This window comes from Lissotriton vulgaris, chromosome 1_1 (assembly GCF_964263255.1).
Source record: "Lissotriton vulgaris chromosome 1_1, aLisVul1.2, whole genome shotgun sequence".
NCBI lineage: Eukaryota > Metazoa > Chordata > Amphibia > Caudata > Salamandridae > Lissotriton > Lissotriton vulgaris.
The window spans coordinates 1,756,781,597-1,756,803,582 of NC_141685.1; positions in this window are offsets into that span (position 1 = coordinate 1,756,781,597).

Genomic DNA, 21,986 nt, shown 5'->3' on the forward strand with positions numbered 1-21,986 from the left:
CGGAATATTTAATTGACTTGAATTGATGACCCCTTGCCCTTTCCACATTAGAATCGTTTAATTGTCCCTGACAGGTCCCGTAGCTGACCTTTGACAGTGTCAAATGACTTGAAGAAATAGGGCTTTCCTTGCTGTTTGAAGTGTGGGTGTTCTGTTGCTGGGCAGAATGTCAGTCGGACTGAGTGGTTCTGTTTGACACAATCCAGCCAAGGCTGGGAGTTGTGTGTGCATAGAAAGAAAGCAGAAGAGTTGTGCAATAAGCAGATCTGTGTGTCTAACTGTAAATCCATGAACATTGGCAGTTGTCCACCAAAAAGCCAGCAAATTGTGCACTGCGACTATTTTCGTTTGTATGCCTTTATCTTGTGTGTTTAAACGCGCACCCACAGATACATATTTGTGCGTTTTTACATATTGGTGGAAGCACTGAAACTTGTGTTATGCTTGCTGATATTTCCATAATGTGTCATCTGTATTTGTATGTATGTGTCTGCGCGTGCGCATGCATGCATGCTATGTGTGATTGATGGTATTTGTTTTTACTGATCATTAGTGGAAGCACTGGAAGTTAAGTTGTGTTACATTATGGTTTTGTGGGCGGTTTTCTGCATGTTGTGTAATTGTCATTACAGAAACAGAGCTTCAGTGCTGCCCTGTTATTTGAGTGTGGGCTGTACTTAGATGGGCCGAATGTCATTGGGGCCGGCCTCTCTCTGCCACAAGTCGTGGGAAATTGAAGCTAAAACTGTCAGATGAACATAAAGCCATAACATTGGGCTTCATGCTTACTCTTCTGCATTTGGTGTGTGTTGCTTGTCTGCACATATCTGCGTTTCACACATACTCTGGGAGAGGAGTCGGCCAAATGGTTTGGGCAGTCGACCTCGAATCTGGGGAACTTGGTTCGAGACTCGGCAACGATGCTGAGCATTCTGTGATTCTGGGCAAATCACTTAATCTCCCCATGCCTAACAATCATGTAACGCAACTGGTGCTATGTAAAGCGCTCTGATACCCGATCCCTTCGGGTTATGTTCGAGCTATATAAAACTCCTCTAAATAAATATAACCGTCAGGGTCTCTTCCTATGCGAACTCACTCTATTATTGGCCAGAGCCCCACTGATCTGAAATTCTGTTTCATCAGAATCCTGTGCGGCCATGTTTGTTGGGTTTAAATTTACAGTGTTATGGTTGTGTGTTGCCTGCACTTGTAGATAATGCGCAGTATGCCTGCTGGAGAGTGGCACATTGACTTCTGCATGGCCTTTGATGCTTTACTGATTGTGAGAATAGCATGGTGTTGGTGCATCAGAGTTGTACTGTTATGTATGTTGCCTAGTTGAATGTTACCAGATACCGCACAGCAAGCCCAGCATGGGTGGCAGCGGTGCAGTGATTCCCACACTTGCCAGCCAATGGCCATGCAGCAAGCTCCAGAGGGGTCACTGGGAGCGGGTGGGAGGGCACTCACTCAGAATATTTAACACATTCCTTCTCTGGCCTGTCTGCTGAGATGGCGAAAGAGACCAATTAGTGCCAGCTGCAGTGGTGGTCTATGGCAACGCGGGTTCTGTCTCGCTGGGAGCTTGAGGGAGACTGTCCAGTGGTTTTATACAGTTTGAAACCCCAAGCGCCATACTATATTTCCATTAACTTTCTTAACCTCACAAAATATAACTAAAGATAACAAGAAGTCAGCGTGAGATGGATCAAAAAAAAAAGCAAGCGGCAGAGAAAGCGTTCGCTTTTACTTCCGCTTAATAAAACAAGCGTTAAGAGCGGCCAGCCGGGAAACTGAAAGTACGGCCGGCCAGCCATGATTAAATTAGTGGAGGAGGTGGTGGTGCCAGGTGGGGTGGGAGGGGTGGGTGGAGTAGAGACTAGAGAGAAAGACAAGAGGGGAGGGAAGAGGTAGACACAGAGAGATTGTAGATAGAATCAGAGACAGCTATAGATTAGAGAAGGTTAGACAGAAGATATATACGATGTTGCAAAGAAAGAGAGAAATTAGAGAAGGTTAGAACGAAAAAGCACGCACGGAGACAAAGTGAAAAAAACAACACGTACCTGATAATGCCGGCAAACTGAAAGTACGGTCGGCCTGCGGCCGGCCATGAATAATTAGGGGAGGAGAAGCCCTTTGATGTGCTGTGCAGCCGGGAATGCTCGTGCTCAAACAAAACCGCAGCACAAGAAGCCCTTGGTTTCGAGACATGAATTCTTGCTCCGCTCAATGCGCTTGCGCGCATTGATAGGTCGCGAGACCTAAAAAGGTCAAATTTAAGACACTTTATAGTAGTTTTAAAGTATGGAAGGTCGTAAAGAAAATATTAGGAATAGGACCAATCTCATATTATACTCCAGTTCTGAATAATCCTATTCTTCCTCCAATAATTTTTAAGGACAACTGTGTAAACAAATGGTATAATCTAGGAATAACACAATTAGGGGATTTCTAATCTACTGAGGGAATTAAGTCCTTTAATACTTTGAAGGAAGAATTTGACTTAGACTGGCGGGACTTTTTTAAGTACCTCCAAATAAGGGATTTCTTAATTCATAAACTTGGGGCAAGGACACCTGTTGAAAAATGTACAGTAGTAGAGACAATTATACACTTTAAGAAAGACTCAATAGGCGGGGTGTATGGTTCACTACTGGATATGCTCCCGGACGATTTAGATAAAACTGCAATGAAGTGGCAAAGTAAACTTAATATCTCAAAGGAAGGATTTCTATATTCCGATCAGTTAGCCCAAAGCATTCTTATCTCCACCAAACTCCAAGCACAATTTTACAAAACCTGCTTCTTTCTCTATTATACGCCGGATAAGATTGCAAAATGGGGAAGTGGTAAAGGGACTCGCTGCCCGAGATGTAATTTATTTAAAGCAGATTCTGTTCATATGTTTGCCTCTTGTCCAGTGCTATTACCTTTGATACAAGAAATAGAGAGGTTCTTAAGCTCAGTTCTTTGCAGAAGTGTTATTTTGTCACATGAAGCAATAGTACTTGGGGCGGAAGATCCAGATAACCTTGAGAGTGGTCACGGTTTTATATTCATTGCTATGGCAGTTCTGCGGCTATGCCTAGCCTCGGCTTGGCTTGACCCGTTAATACCCTCCTTCCAACAGTGGTTAGCCAGGCTTTTAGCTGTGTATAACATCGAGATAGCGATATACAAACGAAAAGGCAGATCGCGACGCAAAAGAGGTATGAAAATCTGGACCGCTCTTACACAATAGAGAGACGCACAAAACTAATTAATATTGATGCTGTCATGTATTTATGTTATTGTTTCTTATTTTTTGTAAATTCTATATAATGATTATGTACGTATGTCAAAAACAATGTAAAACACATGTTATTAATGTGTAGAATGTCTACCTGTCCGGGGGAGGTGGGGGGAATAAATATGCAAAAAAAATGCAATAAAAATATAAAAAAAAAAAAAGAAAAATGGTCTTGTGGAAAAGTAATGTTTTCATTCCAAATATTCCTTTCTTCTTCAATCACTACCAACGTTGGTATTGCCAGTTTATTTTCCCTGTCCAGCTTCACAGGTGGAAGTGGGTTTGCATTCATTAGTTCTACACAGAGCTCTGTCCATATACATTGATACAATGGCTTTCTTTAGGAAGGTGGATTGTTTGTTGCCCCTTGGGCAAATCCACATAATATTATGGCTCACTCCTGTGTCTTAGTTGGTTGTGATTTGTCTTCAGATTTTGCTACGTCTGCTTGAATCTGCCAGAGGTCATCATGTTTAAAAATGTTTTCTGTAAACTAAATCATGAGTTGTTGTAGCACTGGAAATGTTTTTTTTAATGTATTTTTTTTGGTTATATGTTTAAAACAACAAATAGGAAACATTCCACAAGTCCACGGAACATGTGCCCTTTACAGCTGTTATGCATCACCAATATACTGTAGCAATTGTGTATCAAATTAAAAAGTGCACTCAACACATTTCCAGTTGGTGCCAGCACAGGAACACATTGTAAATGCAATGGTAACAATCCAGCTCATCTCATTCCCAGCCACTTGAGTCCCATTCCCTCCAAGAACTGTTGAGGGGCAGTACTACCACCTACATCAAGTCCATAGTACACTCTCCACCATCCCCAGATTTTACGAAATTTACATGGGTATCCCCTACTATGCTATATCACCTTCTCCACCACCATATAGAGGTCCATCTCACAACACCATTCCTGCAGGGAGGGGGTCTCCACTATACCCCAGTACTTTGCAGTATCTCTTTTGGCCACAACTAGGCCCAATGCGCCAAATAGGAGTTTAGCTCGGGTTGGATCTACATCATTAGGGGTCCCTAATATAATTTATTTGGGGTACTTTGGGAGCAGTTTCTTCAGTATATATGAACACTAATTTATATACAACACCAAGGATTATCTCGTATTTAGAAAGATATCTTTTCAAAAGTCATATGTAGACAAAGTTAATTTCAAAAGAAACTCTTTAAAGCAGGCTTTGCTTCTTCTTTTCGATTTTTCTTTTTCTTTTTCACTTCAAGTGTAATTTTTCAAAGATACTTCAAAACAATAGATGTTTCAATACAGCCAGTTCAATTGGTGATCAAATATATTCCCATACAGCCTACGCGTTTCCTCCTCACAGGGACATCATCAGGGCTAGATTAAAGGCGACTTTTTACCAGGCGAGTCGTCGAAGGAAGCGGAGGCGGGAGAAGCTGATCATTGCAGACGGAGAACTGTCCACTTGAAATTTAATCGTAACCTAGGATAATATTCATGGCAAAGAGACTGAACAGGCAGCGTTGGATGGGAATTCAATGATTATTGGACGCAGGAGATTACAGGCTATTATCACTGAAGACTTCTCAACCGCTTTCGTGTAAACAACTTGATCCCAATGGAAGATTTTCCTCGTATATTTTTTTTTAATCTAGCCCTGATGATGTCCCTGTGAGGACGAAACGCGTAGGCTGTATGGGAATATAGTTGATCACCAATTGAACTGGCTGTATTGGAACATCTATTGTTTTGAAGTATCTTTGAAAAATTACACTTGAAGTGAAAAATAAAAATAAAAATCGAAAAGAAGAAGCAAAGCCTGCTTTAAAGAGTTTCTTTTGAAATGAACTTTGTCTACATATGACTTTTGAAAAGATATCTTTCTAAATACGAGATACTCCTTGGTGTTGTATATAAATTATAGTTGTAGTGGCCTTTGCGGTGGACCACTCCAAGTTGAGTGTCTAAAGAACTATCACTAATTGTGTACACTAAATATTGATCTCTTAAAGTGCATATAAGTAGGTGACTTTCGCCGCATTGTATTGTTTTGTTGTATATATGAACGCTCATTATTTATCTCTTTCCAATATGTCTGTCTGAATGGACAGCCGCAGATAGTGTGCATAAAGGAGCAGACTCCCACTGTGCAACGCAAGCATGTGACTGTGGGGCCTTTACCCATTGTATAGTTTTTGGCAGTCATAGTAAGCTCTGTATAATATTTTGAACTGGATAAGGTGCAAACGTGCCTTGATTGCCCTTCCCGGGGATGCAACAACGCTGCCTCCCAGACTATGTCTTCGAACACACCCAGCTCTCATACCCACCTCTCCCACAGATGTACCAGTTGTCTGGCATATTATAGTTTATGGGCCTGTATATTTGTGATGTGGCGCCTCTATCAAGTGCTTCCATTAGGATACGTCCCTCAACAGGGGTGAATTGGGGGATATCTTCACTATCCAAGCATGTCATAATTGTGCATATCCAAAAAATGTGGTATGCTACAGTTGGTATTCTCTTTTTATTGAGAGGAATGACAATGACATGACCGTAGCATTCTCGAGGACATCTCCTATTTTGTAGATGCCAATTTTGTCCTAAGCCTCAAAACCACATAGTTCAGAAATCTTCCCCAACCATTTATCCTTCCAGAGAGGTGTCTCATGGATTGTCTTGTGCACCCAACCCAGTGTTCTGTTGGCCTTGTACCACACTTGTAAGGACACCAGCATTGCGGGCACCAAAGCATGGGCGCCCTCACCTCCGTACAGATAGTGGAGGTGTGTATGTTTCTCCAGCCCTGCCCATTCCAGATGAAATGTCGGTGGTCCTGTGGGGAGTAAAGCCAATCATTGATGGCGATTAGATGAGAAGCTCAGTAGTAGCCCTCAACATCTCTAAGCACAAAACGTCTGTCATATTGGGACTGCTGTTGGGTGGAACCGACACTTGGTTCTGTGTAGGTAAGAGCGGTGTGGTGGTGGGGCTGGGTAGGGGGTATTTAGACTAACCAAGGCCAAGGTAAATTTCTTATTTATTTCCATTTCCCTCATCATCATCCGTTGAAATCCCCCCACCTGGTCCCACTGCCCCCCCCCCCCCCACACTTTTACCTGCACGAGCTGTGGCTGGTGGCCACCATTCCACAATAGCATCCACAGATCCCATTGACTTTGCGCTTCCAAATACTTATTATCCCTGATCTCCACCTTGTTCACCATATGGTAGTTTAGGTAAGATGATAATTTTAAACAATGCAGTGTGGGCCATCAGTGTCAGGGGAAGCCCCCTTCACCTGTCTACGCCTGTTAGGAAAGCTGTGATGACATTCCCAACATTACGCCTAGCACAAAGCTCCCTGTTGGCAGTAATAAAGATTCCCAAATATACGAAACCCTCTGCCGACAATCGGAGTACCTGTGGGAGAGGCAATGCCGTTACTGTGCTCTGTGGGTATACAACCCTGATTTGGACCAATTGATATTGTAACCAGAGTGGGCCCCATATTTCTCGATTACCTCGAAAAGGAGTGGGATGGTAACATCGGGTTCTGTCACATAATTGGAGCATGCCATCTGCGTAGAGAGACTATTTTTTTCCTCAAGTGTATCTTCTGGCGATGTGCAGAACCCATGTATGTTTGGGAGTTGTCTGATTATAAAGGCCGGTGATTCCAAAGTGAGGGCAAGCAGCAGCAGAGAGAGTGCATCCCTGCCTGGTCCCTCTTTCTATGGGAAATTCCTCTGACATTATTCCATTTACCCGGATCGTGGCTATCGGATTCTTGCATAACAGAGCTAACCATCCCCTGAATTGTGGACCAAAGCTGAAATTGGAGAGCACCTGCTCCAGTAAGGGCCAGTGAACTGCGTCAAATGCTTTTTCAGCATCTAACAATAAAAATACATGGGGCAACTGGCAGTCCTGTGTTTGACGCAAGTTGTGGCGGGTCAATCTGAAGGGCATAAATCCTGATTGGTTGCATTGAATCTGCATGTAATCACCTGGAGTAGACGTGTGGCCAGTACTTTGGACTCTACTTTTAGGAGGGATATAGGGCAGTATGATTCACATCAATCTTTGGGTTTGCCCACTTTGGGGAGGACCACTATCGTTGCTCTCCGGAGATCCAATGGTAGTTCCCCCTTTCCCCCTTTTTCTTCCCCTCCTTAAATAGAATCAGTAGATGAGGCCCTAGCAGGTTTATATTTTGTTTATAAAACTCCGCCTGGATGCTGTTTGGACCCAGCCTTTTCCCTGTTCAAAATCTAGTTATGGCATCCTGCACCTTATCCAAGGTGTTGTCTACTTCGAGGGACTCGCGATCTTCCCTGTCCAGAACTGGCATGGCAAAGAGAGACGGATAAGAGGCAATGGCCGAAGGGCCATGAAGTGGTCTAGCAGCATAGTTCATAGTACAGTGCAAATTCAGCCACTATTGAAGTATCTTTTTTGAGGAGTTGCCCAGACTGAGTGCAAACGGCATATACCAATCTGGCATCTCTTTCCCGACAGCCAATCCATGCGAGCAGCTTGTCAGAATTGTCCCCCATTACGTATAAATGGTGCGTGGATGCCATCATTTGTTGTTTGGCCTTTCTTGCGCCAGGTCCCTCTATTCTATCTGGTATGTCGCTATCTGTCTCATCCTTAAGGGATCCATTGCCGAATCTGGGGCTGTTTGAGCTGTAAAATGTTATACTCCAAGGCCTCTAGTTTGGTGCTTCCCAATTTCTTTTTGGAGCGACCAAGTTTTGGGCCGTATATCGAGCCACTGCATTGAAGGCCTCCCATAACATAATACGAGATTCTACGGTATGTTAGTTTTCTTTGAAATAGAGTTTTGTGTCAACATTGAGAACCTTCCCAATCTCAGTGTCTTTCAAATCCAATGCAGAGAGCTTCTATCCTGTAGCTGTACCCTCTCGCAGCTGCCCCATACCGATAAGTAAGGATGAGTGATTTGAGAGGCCTCTCACCAGATATTCAGCCTGAGAAACTTCCCATATCTCTCTCTAGGTTGCAAAGATGTAGTCCAATCTGGAGTACACTTTATGTGCACCCGAAAAATAAGAGTATGCCCTAGTAGTATGGTGTTGTTGATGCCACAAATCTTGCAGGCCTAAGCCACAGGAGAACGGTTCTAGGCCAGACAGATGGGGTACCTGTCGTTGGATACTATAGCAATCCAAAGTTGGGGCCATCCCATCATTAAAATCTCCCCCATGATGTGTATTGTTGAGGTGGATTCCTACAGTATGTCTGTGACCTTAGATGGAGTATGTGCTTGCAGGTGGGGTGAGGCATATATACCAAGTGGCAGTTCTCCCCCTGGTACCCTGCACTCCAATGTAATGCCCCAGAGGGTCTTCCCATATTTTCAACACATTGAAGGTAGGGTTCTTCCTCGTCAATATTGCCACTCTGCGGGCTCTGCATGGACCATTGTGGTGTATGCTCCTCCTCACAAAAAATTACAGTGCGACCCTGTTAGGTGCGTCTCCTGTAGGAGGATCATGTTCAGCGGTAGCCATCTAATGCCCTGTGCAACCAGCCCGCTCTTGACTTTATTGTCAAGCCCATTCATATCCCATTAAAGCACAGTAAGGGGGTGCAGTATTGACTGTCCCAACTACTGAGGCATCTAGTATAGAGTATTGTAAGTGTTGCTTCTTTTAAAATGTTTATGCAGCTACAGCAGAATCACATGGTTGTCTCCACCCTGTGAATACTTGTGTAATTGAGTGGAGACGGAAGAGAACTTCACAATAGGTGAGCTTGTTGGACCAGGCATGAAATCTGTCAATCCCTCAAGGAACAGGCATGAAAGTTCTAATGCTTTCACTCAGACTCTTTGCCAAATGATGTTGACTAAGCCATTGCCTGTCTAACGGGCACAATGCCAGGGTGAAAGTGACAGGGATGTGATTGCAAGAGGCAGTGCTTGCATGCCTGTGGGTCTAAGAAAAAGTTTGTATTATCCCCTAATGGGATGCCTCTTACTAAAACAGTATTCTTCTTTTGTTAACTGTTGCAGAGGAAGACCATCATGCTCGTTTCTGGAATTTTTCCTGTAACCCGCAAATAATTGTCTCTTTTACTTATAATTTCTCTGTAGCCTATTCAAGGCTTAATGAAGAACTTTAATGCGCTTTCTGCTACTGGACGACAGTGGCGGATGGTGACATTTGAAAGTGGTGTGGTGCAAAAGTTCAGGGTGAGTGCCTGCCTGTGCGTGAGCCAGACCGTCATAAGCAGCTTTCAGCAGGGGTTTCCCCCAAAGGAAATTTTGAAAAAAGAGTGGACAAATTATGCATTTTCAAGCATATTTGAGAAAGCAAGAAGGTTAATAAAGCAATTTTGAAAGTGTCTTTTTAGACTCCCAAGCCTGCCAATACACCTACTGGCACTGCCCCGGCTCATCTGTCCTTTCAGACTCCCAGTCTGCCCTTTCACACTCCCAGGCCTGCCAGTAAGTCTTCAGTCACTGCCCCTCCTCCCCTGTCATTTCAGGCTTAAATTCTTGGCTGCAAATGCTCGTGCACAATGATTTCATACCTACATTGAGGATGAAATATCAGAGGAATACACTCCATATAAAGACATAGAAATATCTCTATCTTAGCAAGAACATATTTATTAGTATAAAAGGCGCCCTCCCACACACACAGAACACATGAGACTCAGTCTGCTCAGTAAAGAGGGAGAGGCTACCTGTCTGCTTGTCTGCAAGTCTACCAACGCTGCCCCAGCTCCACTGTACTTTTGTTATGTGCCTTGAGTTAGGCCCACGTAGCAATGCTGCACATTTTCTTACATTGTCATCTTTCCTCACAATGCCATTTTATTGTAAACTTTTGCATATATTTGCATGCGTGACAATGTTGGACCAGTTTCTCTGAATCCGTTTAGCTTACACATTTGCTTTGAGCAACATTATCATAATTTAACCCAGGAATAGAATACCTCTGTCCTAAATGCTTCTAACACGAAGGTAACAGCTCAATCTGTATCCAGGAGACCAAAATTTAACAATTTGAGAGTAGCCGTGTGTCTGCAGTTCTCCATAATGTTTAATGCGTGGGAAGCTTTGTCCCATGGCCGGTCATGGCCGGCACATTCAAACACTGAAAATTTTACTGCAGCAGAAATGCATACACTGTATGAAAGATTTAGTAAAAATAAACAGAAATGTCACACAGTTCACAATATGAACACTCACAGTAAACCCTGTGCAGACGGCTCTAATTGCACAACCATAATTATCTACTACTGGTATCAGCCCACAAACACTGAATGCCATTATGGGAAAGGATCCCACCAATCGGGAACAAATTCCATTGTGGATAGCACAAAAAACAAGCCAACTTGAAGCAGTGTTTCTCCATATGGGTCCGCAGAAAAAACACAGGATACTATCTTCTTGCCGATGGGGATAACTCTCCTGATGGAAGACCGCATAACTTGGGGTACAGTCTTTGCTGCAGTTTATACCATAACACATGGTACCCCTTCCTTGGCTGTTTTACTGGATGTATTGGAGCAGCTACAGAATGAGTATAGGGCAGCACCTGCCCTGGACTTAGGGGTGAAACTGATGGCGAATTTTGCCACAGTATCAGCCATTATGTTGAGCAACATAAAAAGGAAGGCAGCTGCATTGGCTGAGGACTCTGCAGGTTTTTATGAAATTTGGCAGAACATACACTTTGGATTACACAGAACGTGTAAAACCATTTTACGACTTGATAAGACCAGACTTTTAAAGCACACATTGAACACAAGGAACACACTAATATACAAACCGATCTGATAGCTTCCTTTTTTCCCCCCTTTTTATTGATTTTATTGTTTTTCATTGCAAGTTGATCAGGTTACAAGCATTTTTAATACTGAACAGAACAAAAACAGCAGAGAAAATTTCGTATGTAAAACAAACATGGAGTGAAAAAAAAACCAAGAAAACAGTTTTCCGATCAGGATTATAGATTGATATGGTAACTCTGTAAATAATAACACAGAGAATAAATAGGCTACTGCCCCACTTCCCCCTTCATCCATCGCTCTACCGGTGCCCACATTTTTGTTCCTATTACCCTTCTTTTACGCCCTTTCGTTCTATAGATGGCACGTTCTAGGATGTAAAACCGAACAATATCAACAAGAGAGAAAGGGCTCGAGTAGACACTACTGTACCCCAATAAGTATATCTTCAAACAACTAAGGAGTGACTCAGTGAAAAGTAAAAAACGTGTAACAAAATATAAATGTGTTAGACTTTGCAGAAGCCCCTACCCGGTTACGGTAACTGCAAGATTGGAAAAATCCAGTAATAACAACCAGGAGGTAGCAACCTAGTGTACTGTTGTGTTAGCACACAGCTGAAAGGGCAAGTCTACCTCTTTGTTAAAAGGACCCTCACTCACCACTAGTTGGCGACATGCTTCATCATTGGGTCCCCGCTGGGGTGGCCGAATGCCCCCCCCCAGCGTGCTACAACGCCTGATTTACTGCGGAGCGGGTTGGTGGTGAGTGTAACAGTGATTTAACTCAAAATGTGCTAAACAAATGTGAGTGCAGAATTAAAAAATACAGGGTTGAAACCCAAACAAAATATTTAATGTGGGCCAACCTGTATTGAGATTAAAAACGTGTATGAGCGGACAAAACTAGGTTCTGGATTAGGAGACCTGTGTCCTTAGATAAGATAGGCCAACATGTTTCTGCTGTCAAAAAATGCAGGTTCGCACAGCCTTCATCAGGACCATAGACAAATTGCACTTCGGTGGTATGTACGCGCTAAGGTACACCCTACCGTGAGGTACTTAATGTGAAAAAGAAAAAGTCATAGTGATATTACTCACGGATATTGCCCGTGCCGGCACACTGTGGTTCACAGCAGCCAAAGTTACAGAGAGAAGGAGAAAGATCCTCTTCCTGGGTTAAGACGGCACAGTAATTTTCACGCGGTGTAAAATTATTCGACTCGCGACTCCCCGCGTATGACCTATAGTTCAGGACTGCCGTCCGCCCGAAGGATCTAGGATATACCTTGCCAACAGACACACTCTCCAAGCAGAGAAAGAGGGTGGGTCTGGACTGATCCAGTCTTGAGTCACACAAGAACGAAAGATCCCAACAGAAATAAATAACAACTTTTTGTGATCATCTATCATGGATGTAGAGGAGACTCCAAACAATACAAGCTCTGATGTGAGTATTAGAGAAATGCCAAGTATCAAAGAAAGAAAATGTTGAATTTCTGCTAAGGTTCTGCTTAACTGCGGGCATAAAAAAAACATATGCACCACGTCCGCCGCGTGCAGATCACATCTACTACAAGCAGTACCTACTGAAGAACCCCATTTAGAGATTTTGGCTGGCGTGTAATAAAGATCGTACAACACCATGTAGTGCTGTGTTCTACTCCTTCGGGAGAACAGGATAGAGTTGGCCAAATAGATGGATTCCTCCATCTTGATGGAATCCAATCCCAGTTTCTCAGCCCAAAGTTGTTGTCTAAAAAATAAGTCATCTGGATGCAAGGACAACAACTGATTATAAAAGTAACCTATCTTTCTTCTTTGATACATAGAGTCAATCAAAGGAATTCGTTGCAGCGATGTGCGTTCTTGCACTGTTAATGAATTAAGATAGCAATGCCACTGTAGATATTTGAAGTAATCAGCATTCGTTAGTTTAAATTTATTTTGGAGCTCAGTAAAGGATATCAATTTATTATCGTGTAAGTGATCACTAAGCTGAGTGATGCCAAGGTTGCGCCACCTTTTCATAATATGATCTGTACCCACAAATGGAAAAATGTGAAGGGACATCAAAGGAGTATATCTCGTGATTCTAGGGATATCAACAATTTGTTTGATGGATTTCCAAGTCCTAAAAGCAGCTTTTAGAATCTTAAATTTGGTTCTTTGATAATAACTGGGCTCAACAAATTTTAATAAACAGCCCTTAGCCTCTACTCCTAGAACCAATTGGTAAATTGATGGGGAGTGGGAGTCCAAGATCGGGGCCTTGTCACTAATTATTAAAGGAGAAATGAATTGCATCACGGCTGATAGATAGTAATAAAAAAAATATGGGGTGCCCCAACCCCCTCTATCCTTTGGTATTATCAATTTTTGGTAGGCTCTTCAATGTCGTTTATAGCCCCAGAGAAATCTCCCTGTCATTTTCTCCAACTGTTTAAAAATAGGAAAAGGGAACTCTAAGGGAATACAACGAAATAAATATAAAAATTTCAGCAAAATCGTCATCTTCATGACATTGTTTCTGCCATATAGAGACAGATGTAGATGGTTAATACGCTAAAGTAAAGCTTCATATTTTTTTCTCGTAGGTCCAATATTTATTTCGGGAATCTGTGAAACTGGTGATGTGATCTTAATACCCAGATAAGTCGCAATGGGGACTATATTAGGGAGTGATGGAGGGTTATGGCCTGTAAATAAAATGTGTGTCTTAGCCATGTTTAATTTGTAACCCGAAAAGGCACCAAACTGATTGGCCAGGTCTTCTATCTTTGGAATTGCTTTTGCTATATCGGTGGTAAGGACAACCAGATTGTCAGCATATGCGAGTGCCCTATAATGTATGCCTGCCGCTACCACTGGAGTTATATCGTGCGCATGGTTTAGTTTGTTTAAAAAAACATCAATATAAATTGCAAATAGCAACGGGGAGGCCGGGCACCCCTGCCTTGTACCTCGGCAAATGGGAAACGAGGATGACTTGTTTCCTTCAATTTTAATAGATGAGGTAGGTGTGTTATACAAAGCTTTCAGTGCCCTCATCATACCTGGTCCAAACCCCTTAAATGATAGTAGGTCCCAAAGATCAGGCCAAGTCACTCGATCGAACGCCTTTTCGGCGTCTACGAGAGTGACCCCCACTGGTGTATTTGTACCTTTTGTCCAATCCAGCAAAGCAATTACTCGATGAACATGGTCCGTAGTGTCGCGTTTGGGTATAAACCCATGTTGCCATTGAGATACTATGGTGGGAATTATCGATGAGAGCCGAGTTGCTAAGATTTTAGAGAAAGCTTTGCTGTCGGCATTTATAAGTGATATCGGCCTATAAGAAGCCGGGTCAAGAATAGGTTTATCCTTTTTAATGAATGCCATAATGGTCGATTCGGCCCACGAAGGGGGAGTGTCGCCTTTCTGTGCTTCCAAGAATGTAGTCAACATGTCTTGTTTCAGCACATTTCTAAACATTCGATAAAATTCTAAGGGAATCTCGTCTGGTCCCATGGCTTTACCAATAGCCAGAGAAAGTATCGCAGAATCTATCTCTTCCCAGGCAATATCCAAGTCTAAAAACTGGGTCTGTTCTGAAGAGAGTTTAGACACATTATCGTTAAAAATAAAATTCAAAAATAAATCACTAGAATAATATAGGGTATCTTGAGCATGTAGCTTGCAATACAATTGACGGAAAACATCTAGAATCCCATCAGGTTTAGTATGTGTCTGACCAGCCTCATCTTTAATTGAGCCAATAAAATTTGATGCCTCTTTTTGTCTCAACTTTTTTGCCAGAATTTTCCCAGATTGTTCCCCCATTTCGAAAATCTGTGCTCTCATGACTGCAGATTGTTCAGCCAGTTTGTCTGAACATACACTTTGGATTACACAGAACGTGTAAAACCATTTTACGACTTGATAAGACCAGACTTTTAAAGCACACATTGAACACAAGGAACACACTAATATACAAACCGATATGATAGCTTCCAAATACTTACACACATGTGTAAACACCACAAACCTGCTGAACCGCGTTGTCACTGGATCAACCGGGTACACTTATATCACATTCAACAAAGGTGATATAGTACCCATAGCATACAAATCATATTTATACACAAACGCTGAAATGCGTTTTGCACCAACAGAGAACATCCTCACAGTGGAACAGACTGTTGTGGTGAGAGAGAGAGAGCACTAGCGCAATATAAACGCATAATTGTTGTAACCCCGGTACCAACCTTAGAGGCTGTCAACAAAGCAAGCGTTCCAAATGCCAAGTCTTTACATCCACGATGGATACAGTGGGCTAACTCTCTCACTGCAACAGATGTAGACTACAGATTTGACTCTACATCACAAACACAAGCATTTTTACAGTATGAGCAAGAATATAAGCTGCCATATGAAATAATGCATTTAGATCAATATGAATATATCATCTATGCTGATGGGTCTGCCCAGCCTGCCTAAGGGACAAAGCACCAATATACCGCAGCATGCACAATAGTAAAAGAGCACACGCATGATGAAAAGTTCAATCCCGAAAAAACCTACTGCACAGCACAGCTGGCAGAACTCAAGTCCCTGAGACTGGCACCGAAGAATATGGATCATGAATTCCCCCCACTTATAGAGTGTGAATATTATTAATGTGTCCAGTCATATAATGAATACCTTCACTACTTAGGCCAAAATGTTTTTTAGAGATTCTAAGGGTTGTACAATAAAGCACATGATGCTTTGGGAACAAGTGGCAAAGCTGAAAGATTGCTTGTCACAGGCTCATGTAATACACACATTAAGTCATCAATGTGTTGGCGTTCACTTTGCAGGAAATTCCATGGCTGATGAAGTCACTAAGGCAACAGTTCATACTACTGCCGTTGCTGCAATAACTTATTCTAGAACGAGAATAGACAGAGATATTATGGTGGCTGTCAATGCTGTGCGCATAGACACACACCTGCCAAAAGGCTTTCCACTCAAGTACTCCTACAAGACAGGCGCACAGAACATACCATATGCTCACATGCCAGGAGTGAGGAATAGAGTCGTACCTAACACTGATCATGGACTGGGGTTAATAGTAGCTGCACATGAGGGTCTGGGTTCAGCACACACAGGGATTACTGCCACAGTTCCATTACTGAAGCAGCGCTATTCTTGGCCTGGTTTTACAAAACAGACCAAGGACTTTATCCTGAAATGTGACATCTGCCAGCAGATGGATGAAGGGATCAATATTCACACATTTACCACAGACACCTCTATTAATTCAAAGAAGCCTCTTGCTTATGTCTATTTGGATCACTGCGGTCCCTTATAATCTGATGGTGCTTACAAGTACATCTTGGTGGCAGTGTATTCATGCTCTAGATTTAAGTGGGTATTCTACTGGCACCCGAACTGTTGTCAGAGACTTGTGAGTCTTAATCGGTAGATACACATTTGGCACACTACATACCGATGGACGTACAGTGTTTGGTTATAGGGATTACAAAGAGGCCACGGTAAGATTGGGTGTGACCTTGCGGTACGCCTCCCCCTATCATCCTGAGGGAAATGAGGTAGTTGAGAGGAAAAACCGTGACTTAAAACAGTCTTTAACAGCAAGGGTACTAGGTTCAGGTCACAGTTGGCTCCATCACCTATATGGGGACCAGAGGGCACTAATAATATGCCAAGAACATCCCTGTGAGGTCAGACTCCATATGAAATCCTGTTTGGGGTAAGAATTTGGGGTCCAGACCTCGAGTCAGCACAGTGGCGGCAGACACACCATTTGACATCAATGAATGTTTGTCTGTTTTACAGGAACTAAATTAATTCTGGGGCAAACAAAGCAACGTTCAAGTAAAACACACCAATGCTGGGGAAGTAAAGGTTGACTCTTGACAAGACCCGGTTGGGTCCTGAAGATTGGGGGTCTGGTCAGGGAGAAAATAGTGGACAAAAAATAATTTGGGCTGTCCTACAGAGCGCCTGAACCTGTCCTGGCTGTCGAAGGTACCAGAAATATACTTCTTCCGCCCCTTGCTGGTAGACGGGAAGAAAAGGTTTGTCTCTATTGATCTGATCAAACCACATTATGTGGCCTATTCTCAATTTTAGGCCACATGGATTATAGGTAGCCACTTCTCTCCTCTCGCTAACATACAGGAAGATCAGATGCTTTGATAACTAAAGCAGATTCCTCTCTCTCACAAGAAACAGTGAACAACAATGAAGTATTTCTTCTCCCTGTTGAAACAATAGCCACTATACAATCGACTAGTACTGAGACAAATATCAGTTCTGTTACACAAAGACAATAAGATCTACATCAATATGTCACAGGTTGAGTCATCTTCAGGTTCTACAAAACCTGTTGAGCTGCAAAAAATAGACCGAACGATGTCCAGCTACTTTGTGGACTACGGCAACTTCTCATCGGATTTAACTGAACCTGATACCACTGCCACTGCCTCTACCTTTCAAGCTATAAGTGCATGCTCACTATCTTTAGCTGAAAAATACATACTTTGTTACTCACTGGTTACATCTTTGCATTGCAATTGGGCTGCTATTCCTGGTCCTCTGGATTGGTTTGGTGACTGTCTTTTTCCTGTTTCTGAATGGACATTATCTCCCAGAACGCTCTGCAGTGCAACTTGAAAACTTGGTTTTGAAACCACATGCATCACCGCACTGTGATCAAAGGAATCCGTCCCTAGGGAACATTGCAGTGGTTCCAATTCCCAAAAGAACAGTGTAGGACAGGGTATCATATGATTTGTGTTTGGCCCTACTGAACTTTTGCAAATTCAGTATTTGTTTAAAATTTCTTTAAATGATATTGTCAACTCTAGTACTATTTCTGATGATTCAGACATTGATAAAGTGCATAATTTGCTAGAAGATCAACTACATTTTCTTCTGTAAATTTTTGATGGTACATCTAATTTCCGTGATATGTTCTGTTATCAACATTATGGTCACCACTTTCTGCATAAAGCTAGTATTCCACGTGCTAATTACAATTACACCCAATGAGAACACTGCCCACCTCCACCAAAAGGTAGCTCAAAAACGTTTGCACAGAAGTTTGCTTATTTTTCAGGTTTTGACACATGAGACCTAGCTTCATGTTTTAACAGGCTTGCACCTACATCTGCAAATATGCTAACAAACACCAAGCTGATATACTCCGCTTCCTTCCTTTCCCAGTTGTCTGTACAGGGTTTCGATATTTGGAAGGACACAATGGATACAAAATCTGTTTGGGGAACAAAAGAATTGTTTAGAGCAAGCCTAATAACCACATCAAAAATAGTTCCTGGACAGAACTGTGCAACAGACTTCCTCTCTTGGAATAGCCATGATAAAACACTTAAACACACCAAAAATTCCCACATTTGCATGTTTTGAGAACTGGCTACACTTTACATGCCATAGTGAGGATTCACTAGATGCCATGCTAAGCAACGGCTCCTACAATTCATCAGACCCCAAATGGAAGGGATGGTTGATTTGGTCTACATACACTAATGGGTGTCAGTCCAGATTCCTAGTTAATGCAAAACGGGTTAAGATCAATAGGTCTGACCAACGTTATGTACAATCTGAACACTTGGGGGTAGTGACATCATACAATGTTGGGAAGTTATGTCTTGATTCGCTAAACACCTTGACACTGTCTCAGGGGAAACTACACTTGCCCCTTCTGTCAGATGACCTGGATCTCAGGTATTTCTTGTTAGGTCCCTGGAACCCATGTCAAAACGCTTCTTGTATGCCATATACAATGAACTTTGAAAAGTTTCTCTACAGGAAGCTGCTGAGAGACTGCACAAGACTGATAGGCTCATTTTAGGAAAGGATTTTGCTGTGTCTGACAATGGCATGATCAGGTTGTCCTCTAGGATATATTCATTGGGAAACTTAGTATCATCTGCAATTGACATAATGCAGCAAGACATGTCTATTTTACAACATGGGCAGTCACGTCTCCAATCCATTGTGTTATTAAGTCGGACCCTTCAAGCCGTACATTCTAGCCATGGCTGTGGCGTTATATTAACACCTCCAATCTGTTTTATTCATACGCTCTAACTGAAAGACAGATATCAATGGCACGGAGAGATGCAAAGTATACCATGTTGCACATTGAAAAATTACCTCTCACAGTTGCTGACACACTGTCCACGGTATGGATTATCCATGGATATATCACCCTATCTGCCACGACATTCCAATTCCATTATTGTCTACAATATCATCAGGTATGCAGATATGAAGCCAAAGAGGAAGTATTTATGCTTGAATACTGTGAATTAACTTTCAAATTTCAATGCAGTGATATGGACACATGTTTTTCTCAGCGGCTTCGAGTGTGAGAATGCTTTAAGCGGGTCCTTAGTATGCAAGGATATTTTACTTCATGAGGCTTGAAATGTGTTGGTTTCAGATTTATCCTGTTATCTGAAGGGTTATCCGGCTACTGTGGTTCATCCGGTTTTGAAGCCACTCTCTAATGGGAGTTATTTGATGCTGAATGATCAAAGCTGCTGTGGAATGGAACCAGGCATCAATTATCTGTGACAGTTAATTTCATAGTCACTTGTTGCACACAACTACTGTTTCCACCTGCCCGTACAGTTAGGGACCGTCTATAGCCTTGTGCCCCACACTCTCTCCTGCCAAGTATCCTCATGTTATTCCCTCGCTGTGTCTGTCCCTCTGCCCCGCACTCTATACTGCCACCTATCACGCTCCCACTGCGCGCTTTATGTAGCTTTTAATTTCACTCTGCGCTACAACTGCACTGAGTCCCGTTACCTCATTTAATGTTCTTGCCTCATCGTGCCTTTCATCGCACGGTTAATGTTGATTCTACTTTCACTATAAGCTACAATTGCACTGGGTCCTGTTACCTAATTTAATGTTCTTGCATCAGCGTGCCTTTCATATGATCGCCTATAACCTTGTTTCAATTTTAATGTTCACTAGTAAGAGCAACAAGGGACGTGGAGCTCTGCTGCAACTTTTTTTAAATTAACCCCATGGTGGGCCAGTGTCTGGGGGTCGGTGCAAGTTCTGTTACTTATTTCCAGGAAGAGAGCATATGTTGAACCCCAGGCAAGTGCTCTTTTTTTTGGAGATGAGAACGCACTTCTAACCTTCACATACTGAGGTAATTCTCTGCCCTTCCCCCTCAGGCTCCAAAGCGCCATCCGTCACCCAGGATGAGACATGGCGCTTTCTGTGAGGGTGGTACAAATCACCCACTGAAATAAGAGGAACAACCAAACTTCAGTCTACGTTCCATACAGTTTTACTAAGCGTTGTATAAGGGTTGCTAGTAAAGTGTCACAAGTGGAATTGTAACTGGTGAGTTTGTTTTCAAGGGTAACCTCGTGCCTTATTGCCGTTGATTTACTTGCATATGCCGCGGTACGTTCCCCATGGACGTCAATAATGGGCAGCCACTCCCAGGGGCGTAGTTCCCTGTGCTGCAGCAGGTGCAGTTGCACCAGGTGCAGTTGCACCAGGGCACAGAGGTCTGAAGTGACCACTGAACCCTGGTTATTGCTGTATTTTAAAATTCAAATGTTTCACCAATGTCTTTAAGTCTGAAGCATGTTCTGACAAGCGTCTGCATCTCTAGCAGTGCACCTGAGACCATAGTAGACCTTCATCAGTAAATCCTCACAGGTAAATCCGCAGGTTTTATAGACCGATTAACCAGGTGGCCCTAGAACTCTCTAAAATATAATGGTCTCTGGGTATTGATGTACTAGTGCAGCGCCTTCAACCTGACTGGACTGCTCCGGTGGTGGAGGGTAAAATATGGGCTGGTATTATCCTCACAAAGTGCACGGTTTCCAATATGAGTTTGCTTCGGAACTTCTACAAACAATCCTCCCCTTTCTTCTTGGAGTTCCAGTGCTGGTGCTCTGCTAAGAGAAAAGTAGGGTATGCCCATGGCTCATTAGCTTTTAGCGTTCCTTCCAGAGCCCTTGGACTATACCAGTTCCCGCTAAAAGGCAATATTTCTCTCCGTGTGTTTCCATACCTGGCGTGTCACACAGTTTGGTGCTTACTTTCCCTCCATGTTAAATAACAGTAGATGTTTCAGCCCCCAGGCTAATGTGCTGCATGCTAAATACATATAATGTCCCAAAGGCGAGATGGTTATTCATGTAGGCATTGTCATTTATTAGCTTCTCCTTGTGGTGCCCCTCACTCTTCCTGTTGTGAGTGGGCTCTTTGCAGAGTTTTGCTGCTGAAAGGCCCGCAGGGACCCACATATAGGCAGAGGGTTCCCCTTCCTGCAGGCTGCTCTCAGCCTGTGCCTCACCCATTGTTTCATGGAGGGGCAGCTGGCACATTGCCAACCTCCCTGTGTGGAATGTCTGTGGTTGTATGTTCTTGGACTATTGGTGGTGGAAAGCAGACTGTTCACTAATCAGAAGAACAGGAAGCTGACAGTGGATGGTATTTAACCCCTTCGATGCTGATGACGAGCTCAGCTCGTCATCACCCACGGGTGGCGTGTGCTGATGACGAGCTGAGCTCGTCATGTAACGCGGAAAAGTGAAAAAAGCCGCGCAGCGCAAAAATCGCCGCAGCAGCGATGCGGTTAAAGGCGACAAGAACGTCTGCTCACGGTGAGGCAAATCTTTCTAGTTACCTGTCTAAGCAGCAGGGACATTGTATGGATTTTGGGGGCCCTGGGCCAATGTATTTTGGGGGCCCCTGTTTGGAACAGCTCTGAATTTATGATACAGTTTCAGCTCTTTCAAGTACTATTTGCCCAGGTCACTGAGCGGTAACCTTCTTCCTTCACCCTGTCCATTTGTTGCAGGTGAATTGCTGTCATTTCCTCTCTTTATCGTCCTCCTACCACACACTGTTGTATCTTTTCGTTTATGCCTGTGGTTTAT